This window comes from Sus scrofa, chromosome 1 (genome assembly GCF_054392235.1).
Source record: "Sus scrofa isolate SSC_HxYL_T2T_F1_AM1 chromosome 1, Sscrofa_HxYL_maternal_Yorkshire_Landrace_v2.0, whole genome shotgun sequence".
Taxonomy (NCBI): domain Eukaryota; kingdom Metazoa; phylum Chordata; class Mammalia; order Artiodactyla; family Suidae; genus Sus; species Sus scrofa.
The window spans coordinates 195,435,146-195,453,742 of record NC_139383.1 but is presented as its reverse complement, the minus strand read 5'-3'; the positions used below and the strand labels follow the sequence as shown (position 1 = coordinate 195,453,742).

General features: G+C 39.0%; 1 protein-coding gene and 1 long non-coding RNA gene across 13 annotated transcripts in view; one reads left to right on the top strand and one right to left on the bottom strand.

Annotated features, from left to right (window-relative positions):
- The window catches only part of FBXO34 (F-box protein 34), a 90,326-nt gene that overhangs the window by 48,408 nt on the left and 23,321 nt on the right, over window positions 1-18,597 (bottom strand). The gene's annotated exons all lie outside the window — the stretch shown is intronic.
- LOC146406937 (uncharacterized) lies at window positions 12,166-18,524 on the top strand. 2 transcript variants are annotated; one of them, XR_014819408.1, is made up of 2 exons: window positions 12,166-12,884; window positions 14,912-17,174. It is a non-coding gene; the product is annotated as an uncharacterized LOC146406937 (long non-coding RNA). The 2 variants fall into 2 exon arrangements; XR_014819406.1 differs by lacking the exon at window positions 12,166-12,884 and adding an exon at window positions 13,794-14,200 and having other exon boundaries at window positions 14,912-18,524.

The window sequence follows — 18,597 nt, the reverse complement described above, 5'->3', positions numbered from 1 at the left end:
TGCTTAGCACAGAAAACTGAGCCAAAACAACAGATGCAGTCCAGCCAAAGCAGTTACACATGTTTTCACTTATTCCTTTAAGAGTGATTTGTTTGGATTTGGTATAGAATCATTTCTGGACTTAAGAAAAACTAAACATGGTTTTAGAGCTTGTTATGCTGGCAGTCAGGCAACCACGAAGAAATCCTAATCTTAAAAAGATTCCTTTTGCACTTAAAATTAAGGTGGGACAGATATACCTGAAGGCATGGTCTACATTTCTCATCTTCACTCTGCCTAATCATGGCAAAGATTACTTTGTCTTCATTATTAATTAGTAAACCCATCATAGTAATGTGGCCTATAGGATATGAACACTCCTCACACACATTTCCCTAATGCCAGTAAAATATGTCTTTGGTATTAAATTAAAAAATTAAAATTTTCTCAAACAGGCAATAAAAAACAAGCTGCTACCAGAATAATTTTTTTTTTTTTTTTGGTCAAAGTCAAATTAAACTTTGCCAGTATACACAAAAAACATACCTCCAGATTAGTGGCTGTTAACTGACTTAATCTTAGGACACTCAAAACTTCATGTTCACACTAGAGTGCTTTAGATAAATAATACTAACCTCTTCCGGCTTCTAGATAGCTCACAGCCTTAGGAAAGTTCATCTGGTTTCTTGCCATCTCCATCCATCCCCATCTAACCTTCCCCTCAAAGCAGCTCTTTTGTCATGTTTTGTTTTTGAAACAGCTTGCTTTTTCCATCCTGAGTTTTCCCAAACTATTTCAGGGTTCTGACAATTCTGCCAGTGACTAAGTCTCCTCCTGGGAATAGCTGCCTCATTATCACTATTAAAAACAGTCACTCCTAATGCTAACTGATAAGAATCTGGAAACTCATTGTAACCTCGGGAATGCAAATCCCACCCTACCCAATCTAAAGATAAATGCATTACAAATGGAATAACAGACTCACCACAGGACAGAACTCCAGCAGTCGGTGTTCCAATTAAGCTATTGAGTTTTGAGTGTAATCCTAATTCTTACTAATACGAAAAATTTACTATTTCCTCCCTCATAACCAATTAAATATGTAAATTATTAAGAGCCAAGCAGCCGAAAAAAAAAAATCAGATTTCCCCCTGTGGTGCAGTGGATTGAGGATCTGGCATTGCTGCAGCTGTGGTGTAGGTCGCTGATTCAATGCCTGGCCAGGGGATTTACATTTGCCGTGGGGGTAGGCAAGAAGAGGAAAAAAAAATCACTGCACACACATTAACACAAAAACTCAGCAGCAAATGCCCTAATGATTTTAAGCTAATACAGCTTTCCAACTGATCTGTTTCATTTTGTGCAGTGCATGTATTGCGTAGGTTAACTTTTGTTCTTGGCAAGCTAGTACTCCTGGCTTGGAAAATCAGATAACCTAAAATATCCCTCAAATGGAACATCTACTTAGAAACTTAATTCTTGCAAAAAGAATATCCAAAATAGAGGTGATCATAAACCTATTTCTATCATTATCATTTTGCTTCTCTAGCTTGCTTGGTAGTAGTACAAAGTCACATAATCATAGTCTACCCATTTTGAAAACCTAAGAGAGCAATGCAGAGATGATTCCCCCATCTACACACAGCCTCCTCCAAAAGCAGTGTCCAAAAAAGTTTTTCCACATCAACTAGAATCAATATGAGCCATTTTGTAGCCACTGCGGAGAGCGTGTAGTACAGGGCTATGTAACTGTTTTTGTGCCATAAACTCCTTTGGGAGTATGCAAAGACTATAGATGCAGGATTTTTTTTTCTTTTTAGGGTAGCATCCCTTTGTGGCTCAGCAGAAACAAATCTGATCAGGAACCATGAGGTTGCAGGTTCGATCCCTGGCCCCACTCAGCAGGTTAAGGATTCGACATTGCTGTGGCTCTGGCATAGGCTGGCAGCAACAGCTCCAATTAGACCCCTAGCCTGGGAACCTCCATATGCTGTGGGTGCAGCCCTAAAAAAAAAATAGACCAAAAAATAAATAAATAAATAAACAACTGTTTTCTTCTGAAAACCGGAACCTCACATCTAGGCATACCTAGCGCTTAACTTCAAACTTGCACCTCAGTTTCATCATCAATAAAATGAAGATAATAATCCAACTACAGAAGAACCTTAATATGAAAATTGAGTTTAAAAACCCATGTTAAAATACTACAGCAAAAAAAAAAAAAAAAAAAACAAAAAAAACACAGCAGTACTTTTAAAGGTAAGGCTAATTATCAATTAATTTCATGAGATAGCAAAGACAAGTTATTCTTGTTCCTTAGTATACCTTTTTTTTTCTTTTTAGGGCCACACTTGCAGCATATAGAAGTTTCCAGGCTAGGAGTCGAATCAGAGCTGCAGTTGCCACCTACACCACAGGTGTATTGATATATTTACTACATTAAATATTTTATGCATCAAGTGGATCTCCCAAAGGACAACCCCTAGAAATAAGCCACTTCGAACAGAAAATGAAATGTTTAGAACAAAAAGTACTGGCTTTGGAGTCAGACTATTACAAGCTATATGGCTGTAATTCTATGTAAAATGCTTATCTTCTCTGGTCCTCCATTTCTGAATCAGTAAAATAGGAATAAATGCTAACAATCATTTAAGATTATCATAATTAAATGTCAGTCCTTTCTCTTAAAAGAATCAATGAGGGAATTCCCATTGTGGCACAGAGGAAATGAATCCGACTAGGAACCATGAGGTTTCGGGTTCAATCCCTGGCCTTGCTCAGTGGGTTAAGGATCTGGTGTTGCCATGAGCTGTGGTGCAGGTCGCAGACGCAGCTTGGATCTGGCATTGCTGTGGCTCTGGCGTAGGCTGGCAGCAACAGCTCCGATTAGATCCCTAGCCTGGGAACCTCCATGTGCCTCAGGTGTGGCCCTAAAAAGACAAAAAAAAAAAAAAAAAAAAAAAAAGGATCAATGAGGAATATGTGATCCAAAGATAATGACTTTTAAGGTATCATAAAACAATAAGGAATCTTTCCTGATTTTTGCATTATGGATATTTACTTCCTCCATAAAACTATTGATAAAACTATTTAAGACAGAATAAAGTATGGCACAAATAATATCTTTATTTCACGGTCAATACAGAATCGAATCTCTCACCATGTGGAGTTCCCTGGTGGCCTAGGGGTTAAGGATTTAAAGGATTCGGTATTGTCACTGCTGTGGTGTAGCTTTGATCTCTGGCCCAGGAATTTCTTCATGTCACAGGCACAGCCAAAAAAGTAAATACAATAAAACAAAGCCACTAAAATAACCAACAATTTTTTTCTATAGAAACCCCTTGTTTCAAAAGAAATTACACAGTAAAGACAGTATTACTGTGCACTGAAAAAGGAAGAGTGGAGTTCCTGTCATGGATCAACAGAAGGGAATCTGACTAGTATCCATGAGGATATGAGTTCAATCCCTGGCCTCGCTCAGTGCGTTGAGATCCACTGTTGCTGTGAGTTGTGGTGTAGGTCACAGATATGGCTCAGATCCCGAGTTGTTGTGGCTGTGGCGTAGGCCAGCAGCTAAAGCTCCGATCTGACTGCTAGCCTGGGAACTTCCATATGCTGTGGGTGTGGCCCTTAAAAAAAAAAAAAAAAAAGGCCATTCCCAAATTTCTAAACCAGACAAAAGTAAACAAACACTTGGAGGACAATAGTCAGTCACACAAAATAATTTAAGCATATATTTAAACATGCAAGTGGAAAAATAACAAATGCCAATAGAGGTAAGGCCACTCAACTTCTTCCCACAAACTTTGTTTCACTTGCCTCCACAAAAAGAATTCAAAGTGGTAGACTGTAGGCTTGTCAAAGTAATATGCAAACATGTTAGCTGACTAGGAACAATATACAGAAAATATAGTAGGTAGTCCAGGGAACACAAAAAGCTCATAGTCCAAAGCAGTTTTGTTAAACACTAGGGGTGGAAAAAAAGAACCATTATCTGTCCTGCCCTCCTGTCACACCCATTTATTTGTAGTCATAAATGCAAGCTGGTTTAAAGACAATGGAGATGTTATTAAGGGTACCTTCATGCTGTGCCAAAGCACATATACAGAGCAATTCAGAACAATCAGTCTTACTTTCATAAGAGCAAAGGTTGCAGCCAAATGAAATGGGTGGATACCATATAAAACAATCTTGGAATTAGCTAATAGGATATGGGAAAAAATGATCCTGATGCAGATGCTAAGTTCTCTTCCTCCTTTACACAATAAAAATTTTTACTATTTGAAAAGCACTAGCTGAAGAAAGTTCTACTTACTAAAAGCTAAATAAAGCATGTTTTTAAACACAAAGGTGCTTATTATTTACTTGTATAATCTGTGAACTTAAAATACAGGCCCTGGATACTAGATGCGACATCATATAATGTTCAAAAGGATGCCATGTAGAAACAAATCTAGCAGAAACCTTCAGTTATAGACACTGCAACTCTAGAGAAAACCAGGTGTTTCACAAACATTTAAGGAAAGTGGAAAGGAATGAAGGCAACAAGTAAATAATATAAAATCTAATGCTTGGTTTATTGTGGTTTCTCTACTGCTCTATTCCTCAGGAAGCAAATTATTCTCCCATATGGTTTTCCTCATTCTGTTTTCCTATTCATAATGAAGTCCAAAACATTAAGCAGTTGTTTTTGCAAGTGTGGTAATCATATAACTCAATTTCATGGCTCACCTTCAGAGTATAAACTAATTGTTTTTTAAATGATTGATTAGGGAAAAGGACTATATATTTTATACATGAACACATTTTTTTATAATTTTTTTAATTTTCCCACTGTACAGCAACATGAACACATTTTAAAAGGGCTTTCAACTGGAATGTAAACTTTATTTGATAAAACAATGAGCTACTCTCTACTACTAGATGGAACAGATTTAAAATGCGGCATTTTATCTGTCATTGTGGCAATACTGGCATTAGTATTTCAATCAGTGTATTCAGTCTAAATTAATTACATTAGTTAATGCTCTATAAAGTGGCTTTAAGGCAAAAATCAGAAAAAAGGATAAAAAGGAGCTCAAACAATGATATGACATAACCACATTATCACAGCCTTAGACACAGACATAGAAATATTAGTAGTTAAATGGGGTAAATGGATAAAATTCAGGTCTTGGGAGAAAGTTCACTACTAAACTTATTCAGTGAAAACTTGTATACAAGAATTAATAGCTTGCTTTTAAGACATATTTTTGAAACACTATTTTCAGATACAATTTTAAAGCATTAATTAGAACTTCTATTTTAGGTTAGTACAAGATATATCTGTTGCTCAAACTAAACTGAAAAGGGAGTGTCTTCTCAGGCTGTTTTTAAAAGCTCTTCTTGGGCAGTACCTCAGCAGGTTCAGTATCTACCGCCTTAGTTTGCTCTAAGAATATAAGCCATTTATGATAATTTCTGCCAAGAATCACAAAAACAAAGTAGATAAGACCCATATTTTTAATAAATCTTTTAAAAATATATTTTTTGAAAACCAGCCCTGCATGATCCCCAAAACTAGAAAAATGATTATTTAAAAAAAATAGGCTGGCCACCTAAATTATTTGCTATTTACAGCAACTTTAAGCAAAATCACTTACCATTAAGACTGTGGCCAGGGAGTTCCCGTCGTGGCGCAGTGGTTAACGAATCCGACTAGGAACCATGAGGTTGCGGGTTAGGTCCCTGCCCTTGCTCAGTGGGTTAACGACGTTGCCATGAGCTGTGGTGTAGGTTGCAGACGCGGCTCGGATCCAGCTTTGCTGTGGCTCTGGCATAGGCCGGCAGCTACAGCTCCGATTCGACCCCAGCCTGGGAACCTCCATATGCCGCGGGAGCGGCCCAAGAAATAGCAAAAAGACAAAAAAAAAAAAAAAAAAAGACTGTGGCCATACTTTTAAACTTATCCGACAAATTCAGTGAGAACAACGCAAGTTTAGCACTTACCCAAGGCACTGCAAAAAGCACAACAGAGGTACATGTCAAGTCTCCAAATGGCATTCCAAAAAAACTGCCCAAACAAGTACAATGCTGCAAATCTTTTCTAAATTAATTATATATAATAAATTATTTCTAAAACAAAATAAGATAAAAACGAGAAAATTCAATCTGTTTTACATAATTGGAACCTACTTAAATGTCAAAAGAAAAAAAAAAAAAAAACAGCTTAACTGAAGAGAACATAGAATACTAATAAATCATTCATTTCACTCAACCCCCCACCTCACCCCCACTACTTTCAAGTATAGGAACTCTGCTAATCGTTTGATGCTGTGGAAGCTTCAGTTTGGGGTTTTTTGGTTTTGTTTTTTTTGTTTGTTTGTTTGTTTTTTGTCTTTTTGCTATTTCTTGGGCCGCTCCCACGGCATACGGAGGTTCCCAGGCTAGGGGTTGAATCGGAGCTGTAGCCACCGGCCTACACCAGAGCCACAGCAACTCGGGATCCGAGCCGCGTCTGCAACCTACACCACAGCTCACAGCAATGCCGGATCGTTAACCCACTGAGCAAGGGCAGGGATCGAACCCGCAACCTCATGGTTCCTAGTCGGATTCGTTAACCACTGCGCCACGACGGGAACTCCTGGTTTTGTTTTGTTTTGTTTTTTTGTCTTTTTACCTTTTCTAGGGCCACTCCTGTGGCATATGGAGTTCCCAGACTAGGGGTCTAATCAGAGCTGTGGCTGCCGGCCTACACCAGAGCCACTGCAATGTGGGGTCCGAGCCAGTCTGTGACCTACACCACAGCTCACGGCAACGCCGGATCATTAACCCACTGAGCAAGGCCAGGGATCAAACCCGCAATGGTTCCTAGTCGGATTCGTTAACCACTGCGCCACGACGGGAACGAACTCCAGTTTGGGGTATTTTGTTTTGTGCTTCTGTTTCATAATTAACTGACTGCTATGGATCAAAGAAAACACATACAAAAACAAATTTTTTCAAGTTCACAATAAAATATAGTGGTGGATGGGTATAGGGAGATTAAAATACTGAAGAATTCATTGAAAGATTCTACTCCCCCCAAAAACGACTTAAAATTATGTCTATTTAGTACCCGAAATTCTATCTTCTAAAAGATAATTTCATGAATGAGAATGACAGTGGCAGTATTAAGGAAACTCAGGGCTGGTGTTTTAAGAATTAGAGATGATCTGCTATTCCCAAAATAAAAAGTACAGCACTCAATACTGGAAGGCTTTTCTAAATTTTTATAGTAAAAGATAAAATCACAAGCATAAACATAAACCTAGAGTCAATTTCACTAGAATTGAGATATATACTAACTCATATTAAACAAGTTCATCACTTTAGCATCAGACATGTCACTGTAACTAAGCAATAAATCCAAATACCATGTCTATCCTTGGAAGGTATTGAATTGTTTGCTGGAGTTTTTTGGGGGGGCCACACCTATCGCATATGGAAGTTCCCAGGCTACGGGTTGAACTGGAGCTGCAGCTGCCAGCTTATGCCATAACTGAAGCAATAGAGATCCAAGCCGCATCTGCAACCTACACCACAGCTTGTGGCATGCCAGACCCTTAACCCACTGAGGGAAGCCAGGGATCAAATCTGCATTCTCGTGGATACTAGTTGGGTTCTTAACCTGCTGAGACACAATGGTAACTCCCTTATTTATTTTCTGATGTAAAATCCTAAATCTGTTTAGTGTATAACATATAAACACATACACATTTTTTATAAACACTCACTACTGAGGCCCTCTTAAACCTACATTTAAAAAAAAAAATTAGATGAGATGATTTTTTTTTCATCCATGACTTAACTTAATCCTAAAAACATTCCTCCAGGATTCTGTCCAAAGTCTGGCAACATACCCACAACTGGTTAATGCACTAGTTCATGATACTTTTCCTATTAAAATAACTTTAAAACATCAAGCTACTAAAAAAACAAAGTCTAAAATCTGACTCCTAGTTTAAGGTAAAAAAAAAAAAATCACTCATTATCATGTGTCAACTCTCCTTCCTTAAAAGATTTAGTATACAGTTTTATAATGACAAAGTATACATCATTTTTTTTTTTTGGTCTTTTTTTGTCTTTTTAGGGCCACACCTGTGGCATATGGAGGTTCCCAGGCTAGAGGTCTAATCGGAGCTGTAGCTGCCGGCCTACACCACAGCCACGCAAGATCTGAGCCGAGTCTGCTATCTACACCACAGCTCACGGCAACGCCGGATCCTTAACCCACTGAGCAAGGCCAGGGATCAAACCCTCAACCTCACGGTTCCTAGTCAGATTCATTTCCACGGCACCACGACAAGAACCCCAAGTATACAGCAGTCTTGACAAAAGTCACAACAGGTGAATTTAATATAATTACTATTAAAGCCGTCATTTCAGATGTCACCCTAACTCCATATCTAATATTACAGGAGGGAGTTAACAATCTATGGCAGCAAAACCCCACAAAGTCCTCTTTACTGGTAAAATAATCAGTAAAGACAGCCTGTCTTTTAATACCTACCAGGAGTGGTTATCAGACTCCAGGAGAGTGGCATAACATTTTTGTTTATCACAAGGAAACAAAGAAGTTTAGAAACATGGGACTTGCTCATTGGTTTATTCTATAAGAATCACTGACAGAGACCAGAGTAATAAACCAAACTTTTCAAGTCGAAAAGCAAATTCAATTTGCCCAATTTTGTACAGTTACAAAGCACAATTCTGTGCAAGCTAAAGAGAGACAAGCCCTGAGACCTAAGAGATGCAAATATAATAAACACACTCATTTAAAGTCTTCTAAACCAAATCTGCAGTATTAATACAATTCCTGGCAACAACAAAATATAGTATTTCAGTCCTAGCTTCTTTTAAAAAACTAGCAAAGTATTTCAAGTTAGGTGTTTTAATATATTTTGATAATAGGTCCTTAAAGTCTGTCTTTCCAAAATTAGTACTAATCATTATTGAGTAGCTAGTATTTTCCAAGCCTTAAACAAGGCCCAAAGAACAAATAAATTAGATAAACACCATCTGAGCCCTCTTAATGGTGCTGACGTTTTAACAGGGAAGACAGAAAAAGTTATATAAGAGCTAAAACTATAAAACTTTTAGAAGAAACATAGGTGTAAATCTTCATGACCTTGGATTAGGCCAATAGCTTCTTAAATATGACACCAAAAGTACAAGCAACAGAAGAAAACAGTTTCCATCAAAATTTAAAACTTTTAATTGTCAAGAAAATGAAAAACACAACCTCTCAGAATGGAAACATACCTGCAAAGAATATATCTAATAAAGGATCTGTATCTAGAATATATAATGAATTACTATAACTCAGTAATTATAAAGAAATAACAATTAAAAATGGGAAAGGGATATGTATAAACAATTTTCCAAAGAAGATACACTATATAAAAAGATGCCCAGCATCATTAGCTATCAGGGAAATGCAAATTGAAACCACAATGACATACCACTTCACACCTACTTAGGATGGTTAGAATCAAAAAGGATAATAAATGTTGGCAAGGATATTGTTAAGCTGGAACTGTCATACACTGGTGTTGGAAATGTAAAATATGCAGCAGTTATGGAGAACAGTTTGCTAGTTCTTCAAAAGATTAAACATAGCGTTACTATGTGATCAAGCAATTCCACTCCTAGGTATATACTCCAGAGAAATGAAAACCTAGGTCCACACAAAAACTTGCACATGGTTGTTCATAACAGCATTATTCATAAAAGCCAAAAAGTAGAAACAACCTAAATGTCCACAAATTTGATGAATAAATACCATATGTCCAAAGACTGAAATACTATTCAGCCCTAAAAAGGAATGAAGCACAGATATGTGCTACATGGATGAAATTTGAAAACATGTTAAGGGAAAGAAGCCAGACACAAAAGCCACATAATGCATGATTCCATTCATACAAAATGTCCAGAATAAGCAAATCTAGAGAGACAGTAAGTAGATTTGGTGGTTGCCAGTAGCTAGAGGGACTGCTTTTAAGTATAGAGATTCTTCTTGGTATCTTAATAGCAGGTAGTACTCTTACGGCTTGAATCAAATATTTAAAAATTGATTTTGGTGGAGTTCCCGTCGTGGTGCAGTGGTTAACAAATCTGACTAGGAACCATGAGGTTGCCAGTTCAATCCCTGGCCTTGCTCAGTGGGTTAATGATCCGGCGTTGCCATGAGCTGTGGTATAGGTTGAAAACACGGTTCAGATCTGGCGTTGCTGTGGCTCTGGCATAGGCCAGTGGCTACAGCTCTGATTAGACTCCTAGCCTGGGAACCTCCATATGCCATGGGAGTGGCCCTAGAAAAGGCAAAAAGACAAAAAAAAAAATTGATTTTGGTGATGATTACACAACTGGGCTATGTGTGGTATATGAATTATGTTTCAATAACGCTATTACTTTTTTTTTTAAAGTTAACAAAGCGCCATGAAGTAGTACAAGGTATTAAAGAAACACATAAAAGGAACTGATGGATATGAGACAACACAAACCAGTGAGTGAAGTCTACTGTTCACAAAGCCATACAAACAGATGCTGGTGAGCCATTAACAGAAAAAAAGGGACACCAATATAGCCAAACAAACTAATAGGAGAAGCCCATTATATACAATACAATGTTACTTTAAAGTGTTTGCAAATGAGACATTCAACTCTGTAGTGATATCAAAGCACCCTGGCACCTCTCCTCTGGTAGTGCTATTTTGTTTTTGCGTATTTTCAAAAAAGAATGACGAAGATTTAACACGGCTGCTATCTTCCAAAAGATAATGAATGCTTTGTTTGTGCCCCTTGCCCAATGATGTTAACAGATCTGTCCGTCTACTTTTCCTTGAAAAGGTGTGCAGGGATGGGCAAATGGTGAGTCAGTTAAGTTCATTTAAGGCTTTGGAATTCTGCTACTTTCACCCAAGATGGTCAGTTTCTCACAACTTAAGCAGTAGTAACAGGATAACTCGCAAATGACCTGGAATATGACAGAAAACTAAAAAATAAAAACTACCAAAAATCTTGACGGGAATAAACGCTAAGGGTTGTTTTTATCTGATTGTTGTTTGCATTAGCTGAACAAATTTGTAGTACATTTGTATTACAAATGAATGAGAATTAAACTATATATTTTTAAAATAAAATGTGTATGCAGATACCATCAAGAGCACATAAATCGTAAAAAACCATCCTATTCCAAAAAATTAACTGCCTAATAAATGGTGAGGGACTTAAAGTTGTTAGGTGGACTGGAATCAGTGGAAATAAGTTTTTATTTACATTTATGGTACAATTATAAGGTTATATGGATGGTGGGAAAAAGAAGAGGTTTGAATCCCCCCCTTTATTAAGAACTCAGCCTGTCTTATGAAGTAACTATATTTCCAAATAGGAAGGAAACACAGAAATTGATTGCAATTACGAAAACCTAACGTGGGTGAGAAATGAGGAAAGAAAAAATTTAAAGGCTTTATTCCAGTTTTATTTTTCTAGTTTGGGGAAAATCTTTAATTTTTAAATTCTACAAATGAACAAAATGTATATATAATCTAAAGGTTAACTATTTCTTTTTTTCCTTTGTTTAAATTATAACTGATTTACAATGTTGTGAAACTTACCTATTTCCAATATGATGTGTACATTTCTTCCCCCCTCTGAGTTTTTGTGGTTTTTTTGTTTTTTTTTTTTTTTTTTGCTTTTTAGGGCTGAATCTTTGGCATATGGAAGTTCCCAGGCTAGGGGTTGAATTGGAGCTACAGCTGCTGGCCTACACCACAGTCACATCAACTCAGGATCCAAGCCTCGTCTGCAGCCTACACCACAGCTCACAGCAGCACCAGATCCTTAACCCACTGAGCAAGGCCAGGGGTGGAACCTGCAGTCTCATGCATACCAGTCGGGTTTGTAACCTACTAAGCCACAATGGGAACTCCCTTCCCCTCTGAAATTTTAATGGCAGCCTCATTGTTATGAACTGTTGGGGAGTTCCCTTGTGACACAGTGGGTTAAAGGTCCAGCATTGTCACTACAGTGGCTTGGGTTGCTACCGTGTCATGGGTTCAATCCCTAGCCTGAGCACTTTCACATGCCTCAGGCATAGCCAAAAAAACAAAAAACAAACAAAAAAACAAAAACTGTTGAGTTCAATCAGTGGGGGAAAATTAGTCCTTTTTATTATTTTTTAATTTATTTTTTGCAAAGTCAGCTTTAAAATCTGAATATGATCATCTGACACAGCCTTTAATTTAGTTCCAGTGTTTTTTTTTAAATTGAGGTATACTTGATATGCAATATTATATGTTTCAGGTGTACCAATATATTTTTATAACCCATCCTCTAAGAGATCACACAGTCTGAACCTCTCCAATGGTAGAGAAGTCATTCCACAAAAAACGTGGACAAGCTTTGCCATGTTCAATGTTTCCATGTTCAATGTCAGAGAGCTTTGCCAAAGGACAAACAGCATGCTTTTCAAACTTTAAAAACTAAATGCAAAATGAAGGTTATTTAACACCATCATAGTATTATTAGACCCTGATACATTTAAGGTCCCAAGTTCATATGAAATACATCAAGTATTTTTCAGCATTATCACCAATGCCAGGTTGAACACGTATACCAGATAACATAACCAAGTACCTTTTCTCAAGAGTTCATCTGGATTCCCAGTAGGGAAAGGAACTATGAGAATAAGAACAGCACCCCTGCAAAAACTTGCTAATTCAACTCACTTATAAATTTATTTACTCTTACAAATGGATCTCCAAATTGCTAAAACTTTAAGAACTGAGAATTCTTCATTTTGTTGTTCTCTTCTATCTATTCTTTCTTTTTTTTCTTTTTTTGTCTTTTTGTCTTTTCTGGGGCCGCACCTGCAGCATATGGAGGTTCCCAGGCTAGGGATCTAATCGGAGCAGTAGCTGCCGGCCTACACCACAGCCACAGCAATGACAGATCCAAGCCGTATCTGCAACCTACACACAGCTCACAGCAACACCAGATCCTTAACTCACTAAGCAAGGCCAGGGATCGAACCCGAAACCCCATGGTTCCTAGTCGGATTCGTTAACCACTGAGCCACGACAGGAACTCCCTCCTCTGTCTATTCTATTGTATCAGAACAACCTGGGCAACTGAGAGAACCTTTGACTCTAGACAATGAATGCACAATATCCTTCATTATTTCTTGGACCCCACACTCTGCTCCTATATGCTCAACAGACCCCTCACTATAGTTCAGAAAGAAACTACCTTTTACCCACTTAGACACAGAACGAGGGCCTTCTAGCAGTCCAGTAAGACCACTCCTCTACATTAGCCCTACAAGATCCACACGAATGACAGTCTTCAATGGGAAATGAAAGTGTGTCTATCTTTACTCTCCCTGTACCTGGGCTCTCTCTTCTCTAAGGACACATTTCTCCTCAGGCAGTAACTCGGTCCTAGCAAACATGACTTCCTGCCCTTCACACTTAACACTTGTTTGAACCTACTGGATTCATAACACCCTTAGCCCTGGGAGTGGAAAGAAGAGAGAGAAGGTAATTAAGGGGCTAAGGGAAAAACAAAATTAAACATGTTCCATGGCTTCAAAAGTCCACAAACATGGAGTTCCTGTTGTGGCACAGCAGAAACGAATCCAACTAAGAACCATGAGGTTGTAGGTTCGATACCAGCCTCTCTCAGTGGGTTAAGGATCCGGTGTTGCCGTGGGCTGTGTTGTAGGCCAGCAGCTACAGCTCCAATTCAACCCCTAGCCTGGGAACCTCCATATGCCGTGGGTGCGGCCCTCAAAGACAAAAGACAAAACAAACAAACAAAAAATCCCAGAAACTTTACAACTACAGAAACAGATATGGAGATCCAAGTTCTTCCCTCTCCCATAGCTCCTCACAGGCCAACACTCAGACACTCCAATTCCAATTTAGCTCCCTGCTGAGGGGGGAGGTTGTCCTAGCTATCAAATTCTAATTTGTGAAATTTGGTAGAAGTAAACTATGATATCATGGCCTTGGTTTAGATACAGCAATTTAATTAAAAAACACCACTTCAATTTTTAAGCAAAAGATCACCTAACTTCTATGTAAAGCCTGGATTCTACTCTAGGAATAGCTATTTCTTTTTTTTTTTTGTCTTTTTTTTTTTTTTTTTTTTTTTTTTGTCTTTTTGCTATTTCTTTGGGCTGCTCCCGTGGCATATGGAGGTTCCCAGGCTAGAGGTCAAATCGGAGCTATAGCCTATGCCAGAGCCACAGCAACACGGGATCCGAGCCGTGTCTGCAACCTACACCACAGCACTCAGCAATGCCAGATCGTTAACCCACTGAGTAAGGGCAGGGACCGAACCCGCAACCTCATGGTTCCTAGTCGGATTTGTTAACCACTGCGCCACGACAGGAACTCCCAAGGAATAGCTATTTCTTAGTGCTATGGCCTTGGCTAGTCGCCACTTCTGACATTTCAGAGTTGTGGTGAGGATTAGATCACTTAGCACAATACCCAGTTAATGCCATAATTATGTAGAGCAAATCAAAATTAGTGCTCATTCTAGTATAACCATTTTTCAACAGTTGGGGCAATTCCTGTTAATGGTAATAACACATAAATTTTACTGAAAAAAATGAAGAGCCTATGCTTTAAAAGGTGGGAGGTGTCTTAACTCTAGAAATTAATATGAATTAAAATATTTTATTGGAGTTTCTGTCGTGGCTCAGTGGTTAACAAACCTGACTAGCATCCATGAGAATGCAGGTTCAATCCCTGGCCTCACTCAGTGGGTTAAGGATCTGGTGTTGCTGTGAGCTGTGTTGTAGGTCACAGACGTGGCTGGGCTCCTATGCTGCTGTGGCTGTGGTGCAGGCCAGCAGCTACAGCTCCAACTCAACCCCTAGCTTGGGAACCTCCATACGCCGCAGGTGTGGCCCTAAAAAAAAAAAAAAAGAAAGAAAGAAGAAAAAAATTTTTATCTATTTTAACTAGGTTGTTCTATTGTATAAAAATAATGTAGGCCATGTGGGTACATTCTACTTTAGTTGATGAATGCACAATGTCCTTGACAATTTCTTATACTCTACTCTGCTCCAATATACGCCAAAATATTTGCTTTCTGAGTTTGTTCCAGAACAGGAACATGAAAGTACCTGCTTAAATTAAGGAACCTAAAGAGCAAACACTGGCAGCAAGATTTACTTGCCTCAGAATCTTTTCACAAACTAACAACTCTTAGCCTCTTTACTACTTTATTATTCACCAGAAAAAGGAAACAGATGTAGTTCAAATCACAGGTAAGTCCCTTATACTTGGACATATTTGCCCAAAGATTATTAGATTGGATTTAGAAAGAAACTTGCCAAACAAAGAAAAACAATCTCTTATCCTTTAATCAGTTCTTCTCTAGATGGAGGAAACACCACACAATTTATTTCCCATAGCTAATAAGTAACCACTTATCACTATTTTCTAATTATAAAGCCTATTCTAGCCACAGAGTATGCAGATCCACTGCTAGCTATGAGAAAAAGAACTACTAGAGGGAATTTCCTTGAGAACACTCTATTGTTATGCTTTCCCCCAAACAAAATACTACAGATCACCTGATGTGAGCAAAGGCATTTACATTTCCATCCTATTAACAAGCCTAACATCATACAAACTTCTTACACGATCAAGCAGAAGCAAACTAACAGATGGTGATTTTCCCAGGTCCAAATGTCTGATTCTAGCTGATAAGCAGTAATAAAATCCAAACATCATCTCCATTTGATATCCTACTATTCAAACCCAAGGATTAGTTGGAATATTCTCACCAGCGAATGGTTTTGAGGTCTCATAAAAGAAACCATCATTTAAGAAGTCAGAAATTGCTCTCCTACTTTTCTTCTCATTAGACTTTCTGCATAAAACTTTGCAACCAGCTTGCCCTCCTACTGCTGGAACTACATCTACATCTTTTGGCCTTTCTGCTTGCTTTATCCCTGGTTCCCCATGGTCCCCCTGCTGTTCTGTCTTCCTAGTAATCCAATCACTGTTCTTTGTACCCATAGAACTGATCTAATACCTATCTTCTGAACTATACTGTCTGCCAGACAGCAAAGGGGGGTGAGGGTGGGGGGGTGTAGTGGGTACAAGAGGTATTACTCACATTTTATAACTAGCAATGTTCCACAACCTGTCCAAACCAAGTGGTTCAGGCTGTATACCCTGGCTCACTCTGACCTATTTGTGACCTAACCTAACCCATTAAACTGGGTATGGTTTCCCTGGCCACCTGTCTTGTACCTAAAACTTTCTACTAAAGACAGAGTCCCACAGTTAATTATGGCTACACTTATAGAAAAGGAAACTAACATTCAAGTACCTTCACACCTGGTACTGTACTAGGTGCTTTCTTACTCAAGACCCACCAAAGGCCATTGATAAAAATAATGCCCACATTTTAAAGATGAAGAACCCATAGAACGCCTCTACCTTCATATTTAAGAAAATAAAGCTAACTGTAACAGGTATCAAATAACATTAAAAAAGATTCTTGGGAGTTCCCGTCGGGCTCAGTGGTTAACAAACCTGACTAGCACCCATGAGGATGTGGGTTCCATCCCTGGCCTACTCAGTGGGTTAAGGATCCAGCGTTGCTACGAGATGTGGTGTAGGTTGCAGACACAGTTCAGATCCCAAGTTGCTACAGCTCTGGAGTAGGCTAGCAGCTACAGCTCTGACTGGACTCTTAGCCTGAAACCTCCATATGCCGAAGGTGCAGCCCTAAAAAGACCAAAAAAAAAAAAAAGATTCTTTCTAATGTTTCTCTTAACCAGTCTATTTTTCATGTTGTTCACTGTGTGAAGAGTAGTCCACTGCAGTGCCAAGGAATCTGGCTTATAACGTATAATTTAACTATCATCTCGCCTTACAAATTCTGCTTTGCCAAAAAACAGTGCCCCATCTTATAGGTTTATAGTATTCAAATCAAATTCTAATGGCCGGAGTTCCCGTCGTGGCGCAGTGGTTAACAAATCCGACTGGGAACCATGAGGTTGCGGGTTCGATCCCTGCCCTTGCTCAGTGGGTTAACGATCCGACGTTGCCGTGAGCTGTGGTGTAGGTTGCAGACGCGGCTCGGATCCCGAGTTGCTGTGGCCCTAGCGTAGGCCAGTGGCTACAGCTCCAATTGGACCCCTAGCCTGGGAATCTCCATATGCCGCGGGAGCGGCCCAAGAAATAGCAAAAAGACCAAAAAAAAAAAAAAATTCTAATGGCCATACTACCCAAAGCAATCTACAGATTTAATGTGATCCCTATCAAATTACCCATGACAATTTTTACAGAACAAGAATAAATAATCCTAACCTTCATAAGGAAAGTTTCCAGAATTGCCAAAGCAATCCTAAGGAAAAAGAACAAAAGCTACATGCATAACACTTCCAACTCACACGACACTACACAGCTACAGTTATCAAAAAACAGCATGGTACTGCCACCAAAAAAAAAAAAAGACACATGGATCAATGAACAAAACAGAAAGCCCAGAAATAAAACCCACACACCCACTGACAATTAATCTTTGACAAAGGAGGCAAGAATACACAATGGGGAAAAGACAGTCTCTGCAGGAGGTAGTGTTGGGGAAATTGGATAACCACAAGTAAATCAATGAAGTGAGAACACTGCTTCATAACATGCACAAAAATAAACTCAAAATGGCTTAAAGACTTAAATATAAGACAGTACAACATACAACTCCGAAAAGACAACATGGGCATATGGAGGTCCTGTTGTGGATCAGTGGGGTAAGAACCAACATAGGGAGTCCCCATCATGGTGCAGCAGAAACAAATCCGACTAGTATCCATGAGGATGTGAGTTCGATCCCTGGCCTTGCTCAGTGGGTTAAGGATCCAGTGTTGTCACAAGCTACAGCATAGGTCACAGATGTAGTTCAGATCCAGCATGGCTGTGGCATAGGCCAGTAGATGCCACTCCAGTGTGACCCCTAGCCCAGGAACTTGCATATGCTTTAGGTGTGGCTGTAAAATGAAAAGGCAAAAAAAAAATCTCTGACATAAATCATACCAGTGTTTTCTTAGGTCTCCCAAGGCAACCTAAAAAAAAAGCAAAAATAAACAAATAGGACCTAATAAACTTACAAGTTTTTACACATCAAAGGAAACCATAAACAGATTCAGAGACAAGATGGCAAGGAAGGACTCAGGCTCAACTTCTTTCATGAAAACACCAAAGTGCTAAATGACCATTAACACAAAAAAAGGAAACCATAAATAAAAATGAAAAGTCATGCTTTCCCATCGTGGCTCATAGTTTCCATCGTGGCTCAGTAGTTAACGAATCCGACTAAGAACCATGAGGTTGCGGGTTCAATCCCTGGCCTCCATCAGTGGGTTAAGGATCCAGTGTTGCCGTGAGCTGTGGTGTAGGTTGCAGACGAGGCTTGGATCCAGCTTTGCTGTGACTCTGGCATAGGCCGGTGGCCACAGCTCTGATTAGACCTCTAGCCTGGGAACCTCCATATGCCACAGGTGCAGCCCTAGAAAAGACATACATACACACACACACACACACACACACACACACACACACACAAAAGAAA